At 32.9% G+C, this 25,986-nt stretch overlaps 1 long non-coding RNA gene across 1 annotated transcript in view; it reads left to right on the top strand.

Moving 5' to 3' along the window:
• The first annotated feature begins 3,468 nt into the window (after positions 1-3,468).
• LOC150106629 (uncharacterized) overlaps positions 3,469-25,986 on the top strand; it is a 43,102-nt gene continuing 20,584 nt past the window's right edge. Inside the window, exon 1 of the long non-coding RNA XR_016548322.1 lies at positions 3,469-3,735. This is a non-coding gene — a long non-coding RNA (uncharacterized LOC150106629). The remainder of the gene's footprint in view (positions 3,736-25,986) is intronic.

Genomic DNA, 25,986 nt, shown 5'->3' with positions numbered 1-25,986 from the left:
TAGTTTTCGGATGAATTGGAATCTTTTCAACCAATTTATGACTTCTTTCATTGAATACTGAAAGAGTCTTAGCATACAAAGAATGGCAGATAATATTTTTATTTACTACACCGAATATCTAAGAAATATTTCACACAAACGAAATTTCGTTATTTGATGTGTCAATACAAAAGGGTGCAAGATAAGGTTAAACGTTTGGTGAGATTTGGTTATTAAAAGTATCGGCGTGACAACGTCTGATATTCATTCCGAGATGGAGTACGAGATCAAAGTCGCGTCTGTGTCATATTATCAAGTATTTCTTTACATTCTTTCTACAGCTCAATACCGTTTCTTTTTTTAGTACGTGGAAAAGGAAATTATTACAAAATCACTGAGGGAATTGAATTCCACTTGAATAAACATGCAGTTTAAATTCGACTATGAAGACAATTTTGTTTTCTACGAGAATTTATTTCGAAGTATTTGAACTTTGATCGCGCATTTCAGTAAATCGTCAACTGTTATTAAGAATGAAATATTCCACTTCTAAAGTTTTATACATTCTAAGATATTCGTTGTTTATTTCTTCGATATTGGAATCGTTTTCGAACAGAGAATAAAATTTATATATATTTTGACATCATTCATTAAAATGGGATAACGTCAGAAACTTTGCCTATGTTACGAATGTTATTTTCTATGAAAATGGGTTAATGATTGGTTTATAACGATTATTATAACGTATCGTTAAGTTTACAAGGCAAAATATGAATCAAACCAACTATGAAATATGTATGAATTTTTAGCCAACATCCTGAAGTTAAAAAAATTCATCATCTATCCAGTGGCACAATCATATGTTGAATATATGGACGAATGATCCAGATACTTTCATAAAAAACACTTTATCCAAAATAAAAGCATGTTTGATTGCAATAATAATAATAATAATAAATAAATAAAGCTCTGATCATGGCAGGAGGGTAGCAGCAATAGCCGAGCCTCAGTTAGAGCTCATTGGCTACAGTATTTCCATCCATTACCGTTGATTACAAAGGCAGTTTTAAAAATAGAAAAATAAAATGTTATAGACAAATGTGAAAGCTATATATATATATATATATATATATATATTGTCAAATTTATAGCCAAAGAGCTTTAATTTTCATAAATGAGTTATTTTTATGGGGATTATTATAGATCCATCTATCTTTTATAGACAAGTATAGAAATACTTAAAAGTTTCTAAATTTATCAGAGAACAAAAATAATATTGTTTAACCTTCAGCATCAAAATTTCCTTGATGTTAAGTTTCTTTTAAATATTTTTTGATTTTTAAGATTATTTTTATATTTAGTTATAAAATATGATGGAAGTAAATATATCTGTTAAAAATTTTCATAGTTCATTATTTAATTAAAAAATCTACCAGTAATGGAAATTCTCCATTTTGCACCCTAGAGTATATTAAACTGAGTAATATAATAAGAAAATATGTACAAAAATTCAATCCAATACCCTTGGAGGGTAACGGATGGCAATGCTGTAGCCAATGAAGTTCTAACTGAGGCTCCGCTATTGCTGTTACCCTCCTGCCATGATCAGAGCTTTAATAGCTCAATAACACCTTATCTCTACACTGTCCTCTACAGATAACGGGGAAGATGAAAAGCAATCTTGCTTCACCCCTTTAAGCCAGTCCTTATAAGGACTATAAGGAATTCAAGAATAGTTATCAAGAAATGCTTTTAAAATAAAATTTAGCAATTAATTTTTAAATATAAATACTGATACAATGTATTTTAATTCTGACAAAAAATAGTAGCCCTTCCCCTCAAAAAATAATTTATTACTTTATCAAATAGGAAATATTTCTACATTTAAAAACAGAAGAAGTGATTTTAAGACAATGCGGATCTACTCACTGGCATTCCACCACTCTTTCATTAATTAGCTTGGCGATATTATTCTGTCGCTAGCAAAAACAGAAATCAGCTGTCTAGAAGGTTTAGAGCAAACCGCTAGTCCCAGTAGACAACTGTAGAACGCATTTAAGTGAAACAAACTGATTGCCCCCCTACTTGCCATTACGCTAATGATAAAAGAAATGATCTTGAAATAATAGGACATAGGAAAGGAGGGGACTTTTAGCGGACAGTTTAGATACTAGGTCACAAACGATGCTTGGAGATTTTAGTTTGAGTACTTTTTTCTTATTTTATACTAATAAGTGACAATAGAAAATTCTTAGCATCTGTTCAATAACTTTAAGCAATGTTTTTTTTTTTTTTGAGTCTTTCCCAGTTACGAGTGTTTCTTCAAACATATTTTGTAATTCTTGTTAATGAGTTCCTCCAATTATCATTGATAAATAATGACATTGAAGATGAACATTTTTTAAAAATTATATCTAAAACTGATATTATTTTTCCCCTTCGTAGATAAAATCAAAGCACCGAGATAAATTATTATTTTGGTAATATAATCAATTTTAAAAAACAGTGAAGACATTTTAATTTAAAAATAACAGAATTAGGTTAAAGCCAGATCCAAACCATCAGCAATTTGTTTATATAATTAAACAAAATTAATTTTTGTTTAATTATATAAACAGCGGACGACAACAATAAACTCACCATACTCCAAAATGTTCCACTTGGAACCTTCTACAGGTATACAACGCTGTACTATGCTCGGACGTCATCGGCTAAAAGCAACAACAATGATGATCGCATCCTTTAAATTCTAATTGGAATATATTCTATAGGATTACTGTTCTTTTTAGATTACAAAGCCCAATGCTTTTAATAAATCACTCATTTAACAAAAACAAAACCTAAAATAATCAGGTTTAATTAGAAAATTCTGTGTTTTATTAAATGTTGAGGGACTGAGTAATTTACTCCAGACGGCATCTGATGCACCAACAGCTTCTGTAGCGATGTTAAGATATTTGCGTTTCAATCGAAGCACTTCCCCCCCCCTTTGGTTTTGTTAGTTGAGATTATGGTCGAAGCAATAAATGTAGTGAAACTAGCATATTATGTCTGTAATTGCGAGCGTTTTCGTGCCGATATTCTCCTGTTTTGAATAATGTAATACTCCAGTTGTCAGGATGTAAAACTCCAGTTTAATAATGCCTTATTAAACTGGCTAACTCACCATCAAGTGAAAATACATTATAAAGATTTTTCATCTCAGACGGACTTCGAATCTGTATCTTTCTAAGGAGATCATAGTTACATAGAGAAATAAATGAGTTCAAGTTTCCTATAGGATCGTTAAAGGCGATCGGTGAACGTTGGTCTTAGCTGATCTCATATGACCGTAAGAAGGATTTTTCATGCCGGAAAACGCTGATTTTCCGAGATGAGAAACAATGTACTGGTTTCGTAGCTTAGGTTCCTTCTGCGTTATTCCAAGCAATCCAAACAATCACTACTGACTGTGTTACAGAAGTATTGTAAGATCTTTGAATGAAAACAATCTTTCCTCAGAAAGAAGCCTATTTTTTATAGGCCTTATCTTTATATTCTTTTAAACAAAGCTAAATTAGTTAGCCATAGATGTGTCGAATGTTTTTTTTTTGTTTGTTTGCTTTTGTTTTTGTTTCAGAATCTTGGATTTTTTACAGCTGCAAAAGGAGGCAAAGCGAATGCACGAATACCTACATTCGCCTAAGAAGCTTCAGTTTGTAACCCAATTTATTGAAATGAGCAGAATACTCCAGAAAAGGAAAGAAAAAGATTAAGGTATTCGAAGTCATTTTTTAATATTAAACTATTATTCTGTTAACTAGTGAATCACCATAACTACTGTTTGATAATTTCTTTCAAGATTATGTTTACTGGACTTTGAGCAAAAGCTTCAGTATTAGGGTCGGTAGGGAGACTCTTAGGGTTGGAAATTCCTAGGTTTAAATCCTGCTGCACTAAGAGAGAGAAGCCTTATAATCCATTTCAAGTGAAGTCGAGTTAGCCCTTTCATGGAGAGAATGAAGGCCCTTTCTTCCAATAAACTCGGAATTTTTAATCACCCTCGTCCCTTATTTCCATGTAAATCTATACTTTGGGGAAAAATTGACTTTAATTGAAAATGATTTGCATGATTGAAGTTTTCAGTAATTAAATGTAACTTAATATGATTTATTGATTTATAATGACACAATCGAGCCTCCGTCGCTCAGTCGGTATAAACGAAGCCCTTTGGTTGGAGAGACGTGGGTTCGATTCCCGTCCATCACATGAAGAACCTTTATGTTCTTCATGTGATGGACGAAGTCAAAGGTGAGTTAGCCAGTCTCATACGGAGATGGAGGATTTTCCTCCCGGTAACTCAAGTTTTTCATCCCTCAAAACAGGCAAACTGATCCCGTGAATACACACACACACACACAGCCATAAATACTCGTACTTATGGCAAGGAAGGCAACGAGAACACGCCTTGCGGGGCATATCTCCCTAGTTATTAGCTGCAACCCCTCTCAAAGAGAGGAGGCCACAGGATTAGGTTAGGCATGACACCTTCGGGTTTCAATAGCAAAACTCATTCTAATTTCGAAGTTCTGCTTAGAAATAGAAATTAGGCAAAGAGATTTCAAGTATTGCTTTTTTCTTCAAGATATTCGATTTAAACTCCAAAAATTTAACCTTTGGAGTTAAATAACGCAATCACTAACTAATAATCATTTAATCAGTCAGTGATTAAAGCGCACCTTTTTCAAAGTATACAATCTCAAGAGACAGATATGTTTTTATTTGATTGGTTAATTAAGATTGCGTATTTATTTTAATCAATATTGTTTTACTCTGTATTATATGTTTTTAAAAAAAATGTAACCAATATCCTGTATATTTACATATATTTTATGGCAGCTTTTTTGCTAAAATAATTCAATGGTACGCTACAATATTTCTTTTAATTAAGACGTTTCAGAAGCATCATCCCTCTTAAATGAAAATCATCAGTGCTGTGCATTTCGCATGTCTGATGTCGAACCAACTTCTAAGCACATCTGTCTGACGCATCTTCTTCTTAGAGCGAATTGCTAGAATTAAAGTGTTACTTAAGAGGTTTTTTTCCTTTCTCTCTGTCTGTCCATCTTTCTATCTATGTATCTCTCCGTCTGCGTTAGCATAAATCTTCTTCGGAATAACACTCCAACGAGCAGCAATCAGTATTCCATTCAAAGCTAATCTCCAGCGTTTTTTTTTTCTTCTTCTACGTAATAAGAAATATCTGTAAGCATCCAAGAGGCGTGATTTTTCACAAGAAGCGCACCTTTTTCAAAGTATACAACTTCAAGAGACAGATAGGTTTTTATCTCTGTGGGCATATTTGCTAGTAGAACCGCGCACCCTCCCCCCCCCTTTTTTTTGGTACCCCTACCGAAATCCTCTCGAACATCACATTATCTCGAAGAGTCGCAAGTAAATAAGAACAGCTTAAGACGACAGGGCGTTGGCTTGATCAGCGGGAACAGCTCTCCGAGGCTCGAAGCTAAGGATCATTGCTAGATGTGTCCTAACAAAGCGCTAATGCTCTTTACATTCGAACCGCAAATGTGTGTTTGGCGATCAAAGGATCTGGGTTAACTGCCCAAACAACCACCATTCCGAATCGCATGGATTATCTTGTCAGCTCTCCCACTGGAGTACAATAAGAAAGTCGGTGATCACTAGAAATAGTCCATCAGTCTCTGCCCCCACTCCTTACCCCGTTCCCCCAATTATCGATCTTTGTTTAATCTCATAAGAATGTCGAAAGGCTTTTCTAGTCAAGTAATGTCCCCCCCCCCTTGTCTCGATCTTTGGATAAAAATATTCACAGAAGTAAGGAGCAGATAAAGTAGGGAGGCAGCTCTGACAAGAATGAGACAGACGAGACAAATGACTACCCTCCAGATGATTTCGGTGGCAAAGATAAAAGTCTTAAGGGTTGGTGGATGTATAAATAAGAGGCTATGTCAAATGTTTTGTTTTTAAAGCAAAACGAAAATGTGAAAGATTTTTTTTCCGTCTTATAGAAGTAAGGAAATATTTTAAAGCACTTCATGCAAGTTCAGTTTTTTTACTTCATGTTTCTTAGAGAATTTTTACGAATTTATTTATAGAACTTGGAAGTTATTTTAATTTTTAAATAAAAAATTAGCATCTTGACATATATTTGTCAGGAAAACCACCTCGAAACACACACACATAACGTACTGATTTCATAACTTTGGCTGATTCGTTGATAATTTTAATCAAGCACAATGTCATTTTAATAGATTTTTTCTTATTGTTTAGGGCCGTTCTAAGTTTTTCTCATTAAAATGGCGACTGAAAACAAAATTTGGTTTTAAAAAAAACATAAATTTTAATTAATAATTAATGTTTTGAAATTTTAAAATTCGTCTATTCAGAACAAGATTATAAGTGTATGAATAGACAAACAGTCAACCATATGAACATTATAAATATTTCGGAAATTCTCCTCATAATGGATATAAATCTTCAAAGACAATTTCGAATGCAAAAATAACAACTTTGCTGCTAATCTTTTATAATGAATGTTAAATGCAGTAATATTTCTATAATTGAAATATTATCCAGAGTAACGTAATTTATTGACTTTAAGCAGTACGTCGTTTCAAATAATTATACAGCACAACTTAATTCGCTTCAATTGAACTAATTTTAATTAAGATTGAATTCATTTAAGAACTACATAAAAGAAAACATTAATTGAAATAAAATCCCAAAACTTAATTTAATTATCATTACTTTGTATTGTTTATTTAAAGTCGAATAGCAAACTAACAACTCACATGATTGCCCACCAACTCGGTGTTGTAAATGAGCTACTGGTTATCACACCCCAATATTTTTTGTTTGTTTTATGTGATAGAAACAGAATGACCCTTCCATCTTTTCAAAGTTTGCTGTGTTAGTTTTGTTATCATCTTTGTCGTCTTTCAGCTGTGCGTGCATGCACACACGCGCGCATGTGTGTGTGTGTGTGTGTGTGTGTGTGTGTGTGTGTGTGTACAATAATCTTCAGTATGATTGGAATTGCTAGCCTTACCTGCTATGGACGTAATAGCCAGACTGAAGTTGTTGATGCTGGACTACTCACCGAACGTGTACCATTTTTATTGGTTTCCTGTCTCTGCTCTAGTCTAGAGTGATATATATATATATATATATATATATATATATATATATAGTATACAGCAAATGCCGATGTGTATGGTGTAGGACAGATCGAACTGCAGTTCGTGAGAACTCCCATATAACTGTGGTGTTTATCCGCAACGTCAGTCCAAACACCTCACAGTTGTAAGTGTTATGTTCCCACACACACATTTTGAAAACGAATGCTACCATGACTAATCTTGGGCTCTGCTCTTAAAGAATCAAGATGGAGAAGATTGTCTATTCGAGAGAGAGACAGAGAGGAAACGAGCTAATAAAAATAAAAAAAAAAGAATTTGGATTAGGATCCTTAACTTAGTTTCGTTCCAAGAGGAATGTTCGGTTATCTGCAATTTTCATTACTGAATGATTGCTTGTTTCAAATAATAATATAAAATCTTAAAATGTTTAGAAATTTTGTGTTGAAATCTATAATTGATGTTGAACATATTTGTTAATTTTATAAATTAAATAACTCATTTTAAAATAAAGTAAGTGCGTATGTGATTTGATTCGCTTTTGTCTTCCTATGTATAGATTAACTGTTTTCATTTGCGCATATGACGTCATCTACTTGTTATCACGCATGCGTTTTAAAAGAACATGTATAATAACAGAACACAGGGAAAAAGGTATAGCGAAGTCCTTAAACTATATTTGAATTGTTTGTTAGAAACAGTTTACATTAAAAAAAAAATCATTTTATGATCTATCTACTAATTCCAGTTACCATATAAGATGCATTTGCACTTCCTACATGTATAATATTCGTAATTGAAGTATTTTTTTGTGATCATTTTATCCCTTCGTTCTTTCAGTTACAATATCTAAATGTGTACTTCTTAGATTCCTGAAAAGTAGAAATCCATTAACCCTTGCTTAATGACTACCTAAAAAATTAAGGGTAAGATTTGTTTTCTGTAGTATAATTAACCCTCGTGCATTTAAAACAAGCGGAGACCATTTTTATTATAAATATCAGTTTTTACTATTTTTTTTTACTTGAATAATAATTAAAAATGATTACACATTACGCACATTTAATCATAATGTAGTTTTTCCTCTGAAACGCGATCATTTATTTGCCTAATGTGGCATTTTTTATAATATTTTATTACTTAAATATATTCACGCATTTTTACAGAAATTTAATTTTTTTTCGACTATTAAATTCAACTTTCTAAAACATTCCAGACAGTCAAACTTAGTTTATAAGGCGCTTTTCCTAAAGACCCTAACGAATTTTTTTCCTTTTTTCTTCTTTTTTTTTTTGTATAAAATATCGTCTAGGTTCTAAGGTATACGTACAAAGAAAAGCAACAAAAGAATAGCACTGAGTTTTTAATTATAAAAATTTCTTTAGTTTTTCAGTTATAAAGATGTAAACCTCGTGTTTATCTTGAGCTGTAAGAAATTGAAGAATTTTTGAATTTTTTCAAAAAAAAAATTCCATGAGCTTTAAGTTAATGAATACGTTAGCATTGTATTATTATTTCTACAATTTTGTGCATAATAACTGTTTCAGCCAACAGGATGATATTTAGAAAATGAACATTAAGAATAATATTAATTTAAACCTATTTTAAGAATAGATAAGACCATAAGATTTTAATTCTGCAATTTTTTAAATTTAATACCTTATCCATTTCTTTTAAGTTTACTAAAAACTTGATTTAACGGCCTTATTTGTTTTCTGTGGTATTAAGAGCCTTAGACCACATGAAATATCATTAGAGGGCTTTGTACGCTGAAGGCTTACTGGATTCTACTACAACAAACTCCACCAGAAATGATTATTTATACTGAGGACAGCGAACTTTCTCAACATTAGAAACTGGCATTAAACTGTGAATTTTATCATCAAGCATCCTGGATAATAACATAGTTCTTATCAATCCGGGATGCACGTAAAACGTATTAAATAGAATCTGAAGCAATTGAAATGATGAAACTTATATTTTGTTTTTCAAAATACAAACCTTTCTAACACATTGTTCTATCAGTGCTTATTCTATTTTGTTCTTCTTCTTCTCCAGTAATTTTCTATCCACTGCTAGACTAAGGTTTCCTCCAAATCATCAATTCTCTCCTATCTCAAACTTTTTCTGTGCCATTTAGTTCCAGTCATCATTTTAATCTCGTCTTCCAAATCTCTGTGATCTTTCTATAGTTCTCTTTCCATCTCTCAGATGTTATTCAGTTGATTTTTCCATTCTTGAGCTTTATCTCTTGCAATATGACTTTCCTGCTGTCACGCAGACTCTTTTAATGACTGTTACAATCTCTCTCAATCTTCGAGCTCTGATCCAAGTATCGTTATTTTTGTCTACACTAAATATTCCGTTTTATTGTGGTTAGTATTCAACTTGTTTGGTCAAATTTAATCTAAGTCCATGTTTAACTTCCATAGGGTATGATCAGAGGTATACAAGTGCCGAGTATTTTTCTGTAAGACTGATTGGGATGTCTTTGAGTGTTTTTAAAAGGCTACTTAATCAACTTGAATTATTCATATTATTTCTACCTCACAGCCTCCCTGTAATGTGATATTTTTGCCCCAGGCAAACATCAAGAAGATCAGTATAGGTAAACATGGCATTACTATATCAGTTTCCAGGTGTTCCCATCTGTACTGGATTTGGGTTTATGTATTTATTATACATGATTTCTTTTGTTTGTTTATATTGTCTCTTTTGTTTTATACATTCAATTCATTGATTCTTTTTTGAACTTCTATAAATCCGAGTTTCCTGAAAGAACAATGTCATCAATAAATCATAGGTGATTATTTCTCTCTTTCCATTTATTATAATTGCTCTATTTTTTCCATTCTAGTTTTTGATTGATTAAAGTACACAAACTGGGGCGTCTGATGTGTCTTTTCTATAACTCTCCTCTGCTCCGAAATTAGAAGCATTACAAACAGCTTCCTTCCCTGGATTTTAAATAAAGAATGAATAGGACCACATTAAAAAATAAAATATTTATTAAATTTATAAATAATACATGCATACAATTATAATTGATACACTAGCAGTGTATACCATTAAGAGCGATATGAAACTGTATATTTTTTTTTTTAAATTTGTTTCATTATTTTCAAATAGTGCATGAAATTTGACTGCAGTATTCACAAAATGTTGTTGTTTTTTTTGTTTACTGGATGTAACTAACTTTATTTTTATAATTAGAATCAGCAAAAATGGAGGAAGGTGGGAAAAAGAAAAAGGATGTCGAAATGAATAAACGACAGACCATAAAACCTATAATACAATTGTCGTGTTTTTTAAGAAATCAAAGAGAAAGAAAGTATGTATTAAAATGTTTTTTGAAAAGATGAGGATTGGAAATATATGATTCAGGTGTTTGCCGAAATGACCAAACAAAATAAATTAAAATTAGAGAAATAGCTGTCATGGAACAGTTACTGTGTGCGCATAAACTTCATCATCTGTCATTCACTCACTCTTTGGAAAGAGATCATTATAGTTCCAATCTAGGTATTAAACATAATAGGAAGATTGATTTCTACCCCCCCCCCTCCCGAAACTGAGCAATCCACACCATTGCAAGCTTGAAATTGATAGCGCATAGATTTGAAAGCCAGCTCATTTCGGATCGTATTTCTACGGACTCATTACTAGAGTGTTTACTCTATAACCTCTGATGCTTTTAAATGAAACTCAGGATTAAACTATCTGTCATTTTACCAAAACAACTACGCGATAGTTTCCAGAGATTCGTGATAGTTATAACTAACCGAAAATAATTTGGTTGTGGGTGTTGCATTAGTAGACTACTAGTAAAATAGGGGATCTGAAAACCAGTATAACATAAAGTCAATGTCTTATTTTCAAGTATTTGTATTCAATAGCGTACTGACAAAATATTCTTAGGAACATATTAAATCCCATTAAGCCACCTAGAAATGATCTTCTAATACCATCGTTGATTTTTCTGTAGTAAGAGAATAAAAGTTGTAATCGCAGCCTTTTAACCGAGCTGGTATTTAAATACGACTTGTCTTATTCTTTCTTAGGGACTAGCGAACACTTTGTTTTAAATGTTCGATGCTAAATGAAATAGCAGAAACGGATGCAATCTAAAAAATCTTTGGTTAGCCTTATGAGATGCCATTATGGTAACATTACTTTGATAGGTGATGGGCAAAGGAAAATCTCATTTTGTCCCAGGTTCATTACGTTTCTTAATTAAACTGAAATGTATATTCCGAACGTAAATAATAGATTTTTTCCCTCCCATAGTGCTGAGTTTCGCTTTATTTTAAAATACTTATTCACGTTGAACGAGTTGCCTCCTACATCATTATTTGGGTTAGGAAATTCCACACCAAAATCCTTTTCTACTTTTAATTCCGCGCGCGCGTGCACACACACACACACACACACACACACACACACACACACACACACACACACACACACACACACACACACACACACACACACACACACACACACACACACACACACACACACACACACACACACTGCCGTAAAAGCGCTAAAGTTTTAATTCCATTTTTATTTGCTCGCAATCTTTCGATTGGGCTATTTTCCACAGAAACAACAAGGAATAAACAGCATCGTTTTCAATTAAAGGGTAATGTTTCAAACGCACGCAAACCTCAACCGACAAGAAATGTAGAAGAATATTTAATTGGGTTTCATAAAATTAGATCCCTGACTTCTCTCATATAATCTCTTCCTTTTTGCATTCCTAATTATACAAAGAAAAATATTTTTCTGTTTAATACACAGAATTGACAAAGTCTCATGTAGTGGCGATTATTTTTATGCGTTTTGTTTTAAAAAAATAATCCTGGATTTAAAAAAAATAAACTGTAACGCCTGTTTTATTTGGAACTAGCCGGATTTCCAGCCCATCAATTGTATTTGTATTCATTTTTACCTCGTCCATAAACCTTTCTCTAGAGGCAAAACATCGAACACTTTTTCAACCACTTCTGGTCTTCCATAATTGGGAGGTGGTCACATACCGGGTAAAGAAATTTAACTTCGTTTTTTTTTTTTGGAAAAAATATCGGTGAGCAGCTCGTTTCGACTCTTAACCATCAATGATAGTTAACCCATGGCTGTCAATGATTTTGAGGAGAATAAGGGCAGAGAGTGCCTCAGCACCTGTGGCCATTTTGTAATCCTAACCGATAAGCGGTATTTTGGTCGATATTTTGAATTGAGGGTTCAAAATTACAGTGTTTTCTGGAGAAGGAAATGAAACCCTTTTTGCATATGACTGACAGCAAATAAGTCAGTATTGAAATGAAATATAAATAATATTTTTTTATTAATGTAAAAAAAAACAAAAAACTTGTCAATTAGTCAGTTTCCAAGGAGTATTTGATGATAAATAAAAGAACAAATCTTGAATTTCTAAACTCCGTGAGTTCTGAATATGATTAAAATGTATTTTTATAAACAAGATTTTTAGAATGTATGATTTCATATCTGTGTCTAACCTTAACTGGAATCCGGACATAAGCCTACCGGAATTCATATTTTAAAAACATTAAAGAATTTATTTCTTATGTATATAAGAATATTAATGGTGTCTTTCATAATTCGATAGTTTGAAAGTATAATGCAGAAATATCAGTAAAAGTAACAATAATTTATTTTGATTATTACGATTATAAGGCTTTAGTATATCATTTAGAATTGTAAGTTCAGAGAATTTTATCTTTGGACAAACAGACTCATTTGAAAAACGGTGTATTAGTGTTTGTAAACCATTGACTAAGTAGTTTTTAAAATGTTTTACGTAATAAAAGTGGAGATTTGTAAATTTTTCTCTCATTGCAGGAATTTTCCTTACTTATTTCGTCAAATGGGAGCCTGTGTAGTCTGGTGGCAACGTTTTTTTGGTTTCATAATGCAAGACTGTTAGAATAAAGACCAATTTAATTTAGCCTCTCTATTAACTAAAGTTTATTAAATGAACAACTTAATTTGAATGGAATTTGGGTGAAAACAAAATTCGATTGTTGCTGCCCTAAACAAAGCCGAAAAAAATTTTTTAAAGATTTCTTCTAATAATTATTTTTATCATATTTTGTCACTTTGCTACATAATAGAAAGCAATTGTAGTTTTGATTGTTGCTATGAGACGTCATATTTCTATAAATTAGGAAGTTCGGTCATTATATCAACGCCAACAATTTCATTGAAAAAAAAAATGTTTTTCAATTAAATATAAACTTAATTAATTAAGCAACTTGTAATAACAAATTAACACCCTTGGTCATTATAAGATCTTCCAAACCGAAAAAGAGAAGTAGTAATAAAATTCAAAATGACAGATCCATTTTAGAAGAGAGAAAGCGAACCTCCATCGTATGAGATTCTACTGCATCATCCATATGTATAATTTTCAAGATAGCGTGATTCTTTCTATCCTAATGCATTCTATCACATCTACACCTGAGAGAGGAAAGCAATTCAGGAGGCTACATTTCAATAAAAACTTTTGAATTTTTAATTCTGCATCCATTTGTCGGCAGTTTTCTTGTTTATTTTTAATCTTTTAGCATAAAGAATTATGCAGAGAGAAATATTGCTTGGCAATTCATTTTTACAGAGTCAACTTTAGACTTTGAGTAAACAAATCAGAATGTAGAATAAATAACGTTAATGAGTTAATGTATAATAGTTATACAATAATAAAAAGAATCCAACCACACCCATGAGACAAAATATTATGACCGCTTACCTGATAGTGGGTTGAGACTTCTTTGGCCGAGATAACTTCTTGCACCCGTCTTGGCATTGACTCTACTTGACCACGGAAGTTGTTATGAAGTACTAGGGACCAGAATAACGTACCGAAGGTCGGCGAGGCACTTCCATCGACCAATGGGTTAAACATGGTCCAACAAATGTTCGATAGATTTCAAATGAGGACAATTAGGCGGTGAGGAAAAACGCATGGAATGTTTGAAAATGCTCTTTGAACCTTGCAATACTTACGACGTTATCTTGCTGGGAGAGTCCAGATGCATCAAGTCCGTATCCATCAGGATACGACCGCCACAAGTTCCCGTCCACTGTGCAGTTTGATTGTACAGATGTTGAGTGGTCATAAACTTTTGGCTCATTAGTCTATATATATTTTTTAATTCATTGTTATTTTTTCACACAGTTTATTTAAATTTTATGACATTTTAAATTGCATTCCTTAATTTGAATATTTTATGAAAATACTCCAAATTAAATTTAAAATCATTATCCTGATTAAATGACATTAAACAAAATAATTTTATTTCTTAGCTTCACTTAAAAAATCGAACAGTTAAATTATTTGAAACTCTGTTTTGAAATACCGACTTCATTTTTATATTATTGCAGTATTATTTCGAGTAAATTGAATTTCACGCTAAAATTTCTGAAGCAAACACTCGCGAATTGCTGGTAGCTTATTTTTTAAAGGCGTCAAAGAAAATCAGCATTATATTCGATTCATTTTTTTTTTTCATACGCACTTCAATATATTCAAGGCGAATCAACAAGACTTTGTTGAAAACTTTTAAAAGAAGTTTTGTAGTGTTAGGCTTATAACGACCTTAAAGCCAGTTTCAGTTGCCTTTTCTCTACAACAGATTTAGTTGACACCCTGTTATTTTAGAGTTCTTGAGATTACTAACGGTGATTGATGGCGGTAGATTGCCAGTCTGGTTCAACGTATACTTGTCGTTCGCGTCTATTTCAGATGCTGACAGCAAAAATTCTAAAATTACCCCGATTCTTGTTAAACACAGTTCCGCTTATCGAAATAGGGGAGGGTCGGTGAGATTACACCGTATCGATTCTCCAATATCATTGTATAATAAGTTGTCAAAAACGGGTTCTAATCTACAGGTAAGGCGGTAATCTTTTAAAATGATTACAATATAAAAGGAAAACGTAGCCTGTTTTTACTCCTTACTCTATTTGATGAAGGTTAGAATTATATTCCGTGGAGAAATTTGAGAAATAAAGTACAAGAGATAGGGGTTATTTCACAATTTTATATATTTATTTTAAATTCTATAATTTATTATTGAAAAAATCGACTAAGTATAGATATTTGCAAAATAGAACGTAATTTGAATATGGATCGGATTAAAGGCGAAGAACATAAAATAAAGAAATCAATTCATATTAAACACAAACTAAAAAAAAAAACTGAGATAATAAAATGGCAGACGACATAAGCATAAAACTTAAAAAAAGAATTGTAATAATAAAATAGCAGACGACATAAGCATAAACTGAAAAAAAAAAGGAATTAGAAAAATTAAATAGCAGACGACAAATTACAAAAAATAGCGATTCTGATATTGACAGACGATTTCTTTCTTTCTTTTTTTCGCATTTTAGTATCTGATGAAAAATTCTTTGTTAACTGAAAAGTGTGTCGCGTGACAGACATCGTCTGCCCTTAAGCAGAACTTTCTCTCGTTGATACGCACAACGAATTTAGTCTTTAACCAAAGACCGTTTCACCTTTATGTTGTCATCATATTGGCATAAAAATTGACAACTAACGAAGTCTTATCAAAGTCAAATTTATCAGTAAAAAAGTAATGGACACAGAGTTAATGAAACATCACCTACACTTGGAGAGTATGTAATTTATTTCTGTGTGTGTGTGTGTGGCAAATATTGGACCTGACACGAAGTTCCAGATTCTGAAGCGGACTAATTAAAATAGCGATAATTTATCTTTCCAGTTTTGAAGCGGACTATATTAATATTCCTTTGTCAAATAAATGATAAACTATTACCTACTCGTTACATCAAGATAACCAACCGCAAACTTCCGCAGGAAATGGAATTTATCTTTCATTTTCTACAACTTAGCGACGGAAATTAAATTTCTTTGTCCCTTTCATAAAATTATATTTTCGTTAGAAACGGATGTGTTATCTTGTATTTGCATGAGCTAGAGGTAATTTATTCGATCCACGGTCACTCCTATTATCTGCCATAACAATACCGTCTGTAATGTGTAGTTATTTAAATGGGAAACGTCATGGCACAATATTTCATTAGCACACGCAAAGCAAATTGTTCGGAGCGTTGCATTAAACTATTTTTATTTGGACTAAATAATGGAATAAGTTGATGCTTAAAAAAAAGACGATATTTCTGATCTCTATCAATGGAAATACGTAAACATGTACAAAATCTAATCTTTATCACGTTTATTTATGAATCGTAATTATAATAGATGGCAAAAGATAGAAATGGGTAACAACATCACTTTCTTTTTACGTGTTTGCCCAATAAATTGTATGAAAATTACAATGTGGTTAGAATTATTGAATTTTCGTCTGTAATTATCATAATTTTGGAGTGACAGTTGAGTAATTTTAATGCATACCTGATGACGAATATTAAAATGTTTTTCCCTAATGTTTTTTTTTTCCCGATGATGCGATTCTTTTAATTTATTTACTTACTTTTGTTTTTACTAATAATTGGAACTTTTATTTATTTTTAAGGACAGATGATGGTTATTAGGGAATATAGGAATGAAAATGAATGTCAAATTGGTAACGGCACTGGTTTATGTTTTAGTGGGACGAATGACCAACTAACTCAGTTCTGATATCGATAAAAAAATTGATCTCAGAACTGGGATAAGAAAGGAGTAAACAGGAATACATCACAACTTTCAATATAAATTTTGTTGTTAATTTAAAAATAGTTTTTTAAAATAGATTTTCAACTGTGACTAATCGAAAATATTATATCGATTTGAACACGGAAGAAAGTATACTGTGTGTGTGTGTGTGTGTGTGTGTGTGTGTGTGTGTGTGTGTGTGTGTGTGTGTGTGTGTGTGTGTGTGTGTGTGTGTGTGTGTGTGTGTGTGTGTGTGTGTGTGTGTGTGTGTAAAATTCAAACTCGCACGATTCGTTCAACATCATTCGTAAATAGAAGTGTCTGCATGATATTAGAATATCTTGTACGAAAACCATTAGCAGAAGATTTCAAAAACCTCTCAAATTTCAAAAAAAATTTCAAAAAAAAAAATATATATATATATATATATCAACATTTGTGACTGATGAAATAGATATCTGTTATGAAAAAGAATGCTAGTAATGCATCTAATAGAGGGATGAATCACTTCTAATCAGAAATAGCCCGTTGTATAGCGAGTATTTTAAAATAAGGAATGCACAAGATGTTTTGTCGTTCTCAAAATGTGCTGTTTACTAACCATTTCTAGTTATTGAAATCTTGTAAACATTCACGGAAGAATTAATTTTCCCTTTAATATGTATTTTGCAAAATAAATCCTAAAGAGGAACCAAACGGATCTGTTAGGATCACTATGTCCGTTCGTCTGTCTGTCCGTGATATCATAGAGCCACTTTAGCAGGACAGATTTGCATTAAATTTAGAATCTTTACTTTTTAAAGGTATGAATTACGGGTTAGAATTTTAATTTAAATTAATTCATAATGAATGAATTGCAAATGTTTTGTAAATAATTTTAAATTGATTGATTGATCTCATCCATCTCTTTACGACGGGGTAGAGTCCCCTAATGAGCGGTTCACGACAAAATTAATGCGGCCGGTTCGTCACTCCTTGTTGCATCCACTAAGGATAGTGTTCATGACCGTAATCCGTATCTTCACGGGGCTGGTTTGAATGCTTGCGGAATGAAAACCCCTAGATAAACTGGCGTAAAAAAACCTGATGTCCAGGCCCAAGATCGGCTATGATAGATCCTTAAGCTCCTCACCTCGTCGGCGGGAATCGAACCTATGACACTCCTTCCCCAGGCATATGGTTGCGAAGAGCAAAGCCAGTAGACTAACCGCGCGGATTAGCTACTAATTTTTATTACTAGCTACTATATTATAGGAAACCTTATTGTCTAAGCACTTTACAGTTACTGTTGATGCAATGTATAATATACATATCTCTAACTTTTCTATATTTTCCTTTTCTTTCTATTTCACTCCCTTTGGTTTCGACATCCTGTCTGGTTATATAATGTATAATGTCAGTGTGCCAACTGATTATATTTATTGGTTCTGACAAAAGCAAAAAAGAAAAAAAGTGTTCTGGACGCATAAATCACAGTCCTTCCACTTTTCACTCAGTAAAGCAAAACTCAGAAGATGATATAGCTAATATGTAGTTACTATAAATCTTTCGATATTTATATTATGCTCCCCCCGTGTCGTTAACCTGGTTCTAAATTTAATTGCTCTAACATCTGTGGTTAGTACGTTATCACCTTTGGATCAACAGACTTATTTATTACCCAGGATGCTATGAAAATGAGAAGTAATGTGCTCATGCATAGTAATTACTGGATATCGCTTACTGCTCCCATTTTTAACGTCAGTGAAGTGTGTTGTGTAAGGTTTACTGCGCAGCTTTTATTTTATGACATTTTGGGGGTGTTTTGGGAAAAGAGAAAGAGAGGTGTAGAAATCATGATACATAATTATTACACCTGCGGAAAACTTTACTTGTTCAGCGAAAAATTTCATTAAACATTATGCATATGTAATGATTATCTCTTCCAAATGTCAAAGTACACTGCGTTGTCAGAAGTTTCTGAACACTAAACAGTAAACCTGAGTCCATTCATTTGATATTAAATTTCACCGAAGTTTCTAGAAATTAACTAAGTAGATCTCGTAATGATGATCTTCCTTCTGATGTGAATACAGATCGATTACTGTTTCTCTGTGCACTATTTTAGGCATTTATAATCGACGCACGAAGTTACGACCTAACAGCAACATTTCACATGATGAAGCCTACGGTGGCTGTTAGGTCCTAGGACGTAACAGCCACTTTTGTCTTCAGCGTGATTTGCCAGCGTTCTAAAGGTCGGTGAGTTCTAAAGATAGCGGAACTTATACAATTACTGTGAACGATTAGCAGTAATGAGTGCATTTCAGGTGATGCAGTCAACTTGTGGAAAACATTTATGGCCGACTGGAAGTAGAATGATATCAAAAAGAATTTTATTGTTCAGTATTTAACGTTTAATGCTAAACGTTAAATATGAGAAACGATTCCCAATACCAAATTTCATTAACAAAGTGCTCCAACTAAAGCACGCAACATTAATGTGGATAATTGTAGTTATCATTTTTATATTTTTTAACATCAAACAAAAATTTCAATAACCATAGTTATTGAAATGGTTAGTAAACCGCACATTTTGAGAAAGACAAAACATCCCATGCATTTCTTATTTTAAATACTCGCTATACAACGGGCTATTTTTAGAAGTGATGCATCCTTCCATTAGATGCATTACTATCATTCTGTGGATGTAATGTGAATCTGTTAGCACTAACAGCAATGCTTTCTTTGATAATATCAGCCAAATGAAAATAATTATTCGCATTTATCTTCTATAACTACGTCAAGAATTAGATTTGATACCAGCCAATTGATTATCATCATCATCATCATCATCATCATCATGCATATCAAGGATTTAGGCCTAGAGTGGCCTGTTCCGGCCTTAGAGGTCATCGTTGAATCGTTTAAGAGGACCTCCTGGTTTTCTTTTCCCTAATGGCTTGTATTTTAAAGCTTGTTTTGGTAATCTTTCTATTTTCATTCTTTCAACGTGTTGCATCCATTTATATTTTATATTTTTTAATTTTTTTCTATTACTGGTTCTTGGTTTAATTCTTTCATAATTTCTTCGTTTCTTTTGTGATCAAATAGGGTATACTTTGCAGATTTTCTCATAAACTTCATTTCTGCTGTTGTTAATCTTTGTTTGTCTTTTTGTTTTATTGTCCAGATTTCGTTCCATACATTAAGACTGGTAGGGCTAATGTATTGTATACTTTTAGTCTGGTTTGTTTTTGAACTAGGTTTGGTTTAAATATAGAGTTAATTACACCTTTATTTTTAGATATTTTGCAATTTTTACATTTATATCTTTTTTCATTTTCCTATGTGATCGTACATCCTAAGTAGTTAAATGAATTCACCTGTTCTAAGATCTTGTTATCTATTACTATTTTAGTTCTTGCCGGATCTTGTCCTTTAAAGGCCATAGTTTTTGATTTTTCTATTTATATTATCATACCATAATCTTTGGCTGTCTCATTTAGATCTAAAATAGCTTTCTGTAAGTTATCTTCAGAATTTGTCATTATTATTTAGTCGTCGACAAGAAAGAAGAGTGTTTAAGTTCACTGTAGGAGAAAGTTTAATACTTTGATGGAAATTTTTATCCCATTTTATTATTATTTAATTTAAGTAAATATTAAAAAAAGAGTTGCTGACCCAGGTTCGATTCCCGTTGTGGACGTGAGGAATTTGAGGATCTTCCTCAGGCATAGCCAAGTTAGCCGGTCTTGGGCGAGGACAGTAGGGTTTTTTCCGACAGTTTATCTGGCGTTTTTCATCCCGCAAGCAGGCAAACCGGCCCCGTGAACATACGCCTCTACAGTCAAAAAAATATATCCCACCCAGGGGCAGACCAGGCGACGGGTCGGTTGGGAGTAGTACTAACAAGAAGTCGCATCTAAGTAACACGCGGACCCTGCATAGGAAGCGAGAATAACGCGTAGAAGAAGAAGAAGAAGATTAAAAAGAGTTGTTGAGAGGGGGACATTCCTGTCGGCCCCCCTTGGTTTATCTCTCGTATCTGATAGCTCGTGATTTAATTGATTATAGATATGAAGAAAGATTTTATTTTTATTCTTGATTTAATCTTATCCACATAATCATATCTACGGGATGGGATTTTCCAGCTAGCTTATACGTCATTGGTTGAATATTGTCACATCATGTCAAAACAATCTTAATTTGTCTGGAAATAACTTAAACATTACACAAAAGTTTCTTTAATACTTGCCAAAATATGTTCATTCCTTTCTATTCTTTTTAATAATCAGGCCAGAAGTTACCGTCATTAGTACGTTATTTAAATAATAATAAAAATTAGCTTATTTGCTAATGACTAAACTTTTGTTATCTAATTAATTGCTTTTCTGTTTTAACAATTTCTGGCAGGTGAAACAGTCATCGCCATCAGTGCGTGCTTCGTCCGCCTGCATATGGCATGACTTGCTCATCCGGCATTGCTTTGGTCGGTTGTTTCTATACGGTTGCATGCAAACGAGGCAGAATGTTTCATTCCCTGATTTTTTTTTTTTTTTACAATTCTTTACTTGGAAGTATTTTTTTATTTACTTTAGCTTCGATTTCTTGACTTTTTCTGATATTTTTTATTTTTATTTTTTTGTATGGAACAGTCTGTTAAATTAGCTGATTTGCTTTTTTTTTTCTTCCAGTTTTTCCACCATCTGTTTTCTTTTTTCCTCCTTGCGTAGCGACTAGATATCTTAAGGGATTAGTCCAGGACTAGATGCAATATATTGTCTCTGAGTATAGCCGTTGCTTCATTAGGGCAGAAGACAGCTCACAACTGCCCTAAATGAAGTATCCTCAAGTTTTTCAATTTTTGCTTATCTCGAAACGAGTTAACTGCAGCTCACCTAACCCTAAAGTGAGAATTTTCTTAAAACTTTTAATATTTAATATCAATATTTTTCTGTACTTCTAATAACTATTACATCTCTTAATTTAAGCATAAAATAGAATGAAAAAGCAGTAATGTTTAATTAAGATATTAAAAAATAATAATAGTTATTTAATGTGTAGACCTGTGGACCATTGTGGTATATTTCCAAGCACGTTCCTAAATTCCTTAGGCACATACAAACGTATATATATAAGACAAAATGAAAGAGGTTGTTCCAAAGAACGGAGATGGATGGATTAAAAGAGAACGAACAGAAGTTAGTTCGGCAAGTGCGCAAAAGCACAGAGTACTCCTGCATTGGTTGGGACATCCAAAGAGTGGATCCATCTACCACAACACGTGGTGACTGAAGAACTGAAGAGAGGAAGATGGCGATCCATTTGCAAAGAGCAAGAGGCAAGTGCCTAGGATGGCAACTAATGAGAATGTCTTTGTGATAGACACGACCAAATCTCCTAGAAATATATGTACAATGTACTATTAGGAATATTCCATCCTCTGGAGCTTGCTTCGGATGGCTAGCTATGTGATGAGAAGAGCATCAAAAGTCTGCGATTTCTTCCTCAGAACATTCACAGAGTCATTGGAAATATTAAACCAAAAAGATTACCGAATATCAGGTTTGGTCATCTTTTTTCATCAAAATCCTAACGCACGCACATCTTGGATGTTCTTCTCATTGAGTAGCTAGCCATCATGATGAATGAGCGCTCTGTTCATTGTTGGTCTTTTTATCGAATATTATATATGTCTACTGTATGTTTGCCGTTAATTTGTGTGTTTCAATCTCTTTGTATGTGAAACTAGTACAGATTCATATTCCATAAAATTTGACAACGAGCAGTCTACACGTGGAATTTGTACTGGACTTTAAAAAACAGAATATACGTTCATATTCAGCAGCGAGATTTTCCTATGTTGCTTCTCTTCCATCTGGGGATACAAACAGGAAATAAACAAAAATAATTTCTAATTTATTGAGCTGTTTGATCATATTTACATAATATTCTTACATACATAATAATTCTTTGTACACGAAGATAGATTTTTCCTGAATAAACCCGTACAGCAACCAATGCCGTTGAAACAAAAATATCGATAATCAAGAACGCTTTTGGCACTTGCAGTTGTAAACAGTTCGTAGAAATCCATCTCACTAAAAGTAAAAATAAAACTTTTAACCCAGTTTTGTGGATGAGCGAAGGCTAACTTGCACCAGAAATACTCTCTAGAAACCAGACATGGCCTTATAGATTCAATCAACATGGAGTGTTGATTGAACACATGAAGACTAATAGACATCTATGCCATAGTGGAATCTTAGCACAATACTGGTTGCAGGTCACGTGTGTGTTATTAATTATTTACATTCTTCATTATTGCAGAAGTCTGTTATTCAACAATAGTCATAATGTTACGATTAATGTGCTCGCAAGAATTCTAATTTAGGTAGTCAAGGTTTCCAATATAATCATATAATAAGGTATTTATCTCCTATTTTTTCTGCTATTAAATAGAATAGTTTTTTATAAAACATGTTTTTATTACATTTACCAGACTCCTCTAGGAATTATTAATAATTACCGGTTCATGCGATTAATTCTCTTAAATTATTTATTTTAACCTCGTTATTTGGTTTGTATTAATAATAGATGGTAACTGTTAATAATAACCGGATTTATTACATTATCCGTAACAATAATAGCAACTACAGTAGCAAATAATTAAATTCAAATGATTAGCAACCATAAATTTAGCAAATATATAATGTATATGTGACAGATATCTCCGAGGTTAATAATACTAAATTTCGTTATGGTATACTTTATTTGTAATATAGGATTGCCAGAGTTGACAATATTAATGATGAATAAATGATATTGCTGTAATGAAAGTAATTAATATGCATTCATACAGGCTTTAAGGCTTTGAATCTTTAAAAAAAATTGATCAAAAGAAAATACTGTTTAGATTTCAGTTTTATGTGACATTGTATGATGCTGATTAGTGACCGTCAGATGGATTCATGGAAAATATACTCAAAAAATGTGCCACTTGGATACGATCAGGTTAATTTCCAAGAAAAAGCATCTGTTACTGAAAATTAATTCAGTCACCAGTAATATTCCACATCAGTTCTTCGGACCTAAATGAGACTCAGAGTACTTGCTGTTGGGGTTTGTCAACTAAAGGGTAAATGTAAAGACCGATCTACACAGCGCTGGACTTTTTTTGGTAAAGAAACAAAATTGATATTCTTCCGATATTCCTACATACAAGAATAAAAAATATTCGCTTAGTATTCAATTCTAAGATATTTTATATCATAAATATATCTTATACGTTTATATCCTAGGTGTTTTATTTCTGCTTTATTCTATTATTTATATGAATTCCACTTACGAAACGCTCTAAACCTATGGAATACTTCCTGAACTGGCTGGATTATGCAACCATTAACCAACACAGTAACATCCCACTAATGTGTGGGCTAATGGTTGCATAATCCAGCCCGTTCTCTTCTCGGGACCAAACATGAAATTTTTTCTTTCTAAAGTTATTTCAGACCTAAAATAAGCAGAGGTGGTGGTCTCACATCCCAAACGATCGTCTAGCACGGAAAGACTTGCAAAACGTCTATGGCACAGTATAATTCCAAACCTGGCTAGAGAGTTTTGTTTGCTATCGGCAAAGGCAAATGTTATGCCTTTTTATATGTATTTTCATGAGTAATGTTCCGCTGAACTGGCGCCCACCCTCCCTTTTCTTTTCTCTAAGAATTTAGAAACTCGAGCAGAAGGTGGTTTACATGCACACATTCAGCTTTAAACTGACCAAACAAACGTCTGATTTCCTTTTTCATTCAATCTATATTTGTTCCCTTTCTCATACTATTTTACCAGTTGTTCCCTGTATCTTTAACCACCGGGGCCACACACACACACACACACACACACACACACACACACACACACACACACACACACACACACACACACACACACACACACACACACACACACGTGCACGCAATACTGTTGTACTATACAAGTAAAAATTAATCCTTTTAGTGTTACAGACAGTGCAATAGAGAAGTAAATTTGGAATCGTATCCAAAATATCCTTGAGAGGGATCATTTGTTGAGCAGAGTACAACGTGGCTTCATTAAAGGTCGATGAATTATGACAAATCTGCTTATGCCAAGGAAGTAGATTAAATAATTCCCGCGAGATGATTTATTTGAATTTTAAAGCAAAATCTTTGATAGCGTTCACATAAGATCCTTCTGAATAAAGTTCACCACATGGGTAATGAACCAGGTTACGAGGAGAAAGTTTGATGTTAAGATCCAGGGTTTGGCGTTAGGGCCTTGCTATTTAATGCATTCGTAAGGTCACATATTAATAGTAAAATGCCTCTCTTTGCTAACGATGTACAGTTGGGCAGGGTAGTCAATTGTACGAACTACTTAAGTTCTTCATATGACTGTGGAATATTGGAAGAGTAGAGTGGGGTTTAAAATTGATATGAACAAATGTATGTATATCGAATTTGATCAGAAGACAACATAAGATAGGCATAAGCTGAATGGACAAGCTTTGTAAAACGTTAATGAATACGACTTGGATATTTTAGTTGTGAAAAAAATTCAGGAATCACATTGATCAAACAGTGGTAAAGCTCAGAACATCGTAAGCTCAATTTAAATATCATGATACAATTCTGCAACACTGTAATCAAATTGGATTATGAATCTCAAGGTTGCTTACCAAGATTTTTTAATCAATGTCAAGAAAATCGTGGATATTCTGAGAAGAATCGCTAAACGCGCAGAGAGATCGTATCATATTAAACCATGGCAGTTATTAAAATTGGTGGTTAGTCGTAGTTTGTTGAATTTATCTAATAGGAGAGAAAGGCGATTATTTAATTAAAATTTATGAGTCTGTTAGACTTGACTAACCAGGTTCTCTTAGGTAACAAAAATCTCTTTTTTTAATCCCCAACTACTGCTAAATATCGAAATGCACCACCGTGTTTTTGTAATACGCTGTTTATACGTTTTATCTGCTAATATGCCAACTACTGTTTCCAACCATCACCGCCTCCATTGTCTGATTACCTCTAATGCATATACGTAATTAGCCATTTTTAATGAAATTACTTGTCTTATCTTCATAGTAATCTTGCACTTTTTTATGGACTTAGTGCTCTGTACTTTAAAATTCAACTATGGCAACATTCTTATTGATTT

The sequence above is a fragment of the Typopeltis vanoorti genome, chromosome 5, assembly GCF_054136105.1.
Source record: "Typopeltis vanoorti isolate ZY-2024b chromosome 5, IOZ_Tvanoo_1.0, whole genome shotgun sequence".
NCBI lineage: Eukaryota > Metazoa > Arthropoda > Arachnida > Uropygi > Thelyphonidae > Typopeltis > Typopeltis vanoorti.
This window is presented reverse-complemented; position numbering and strand designations above follow the sequence as displayed.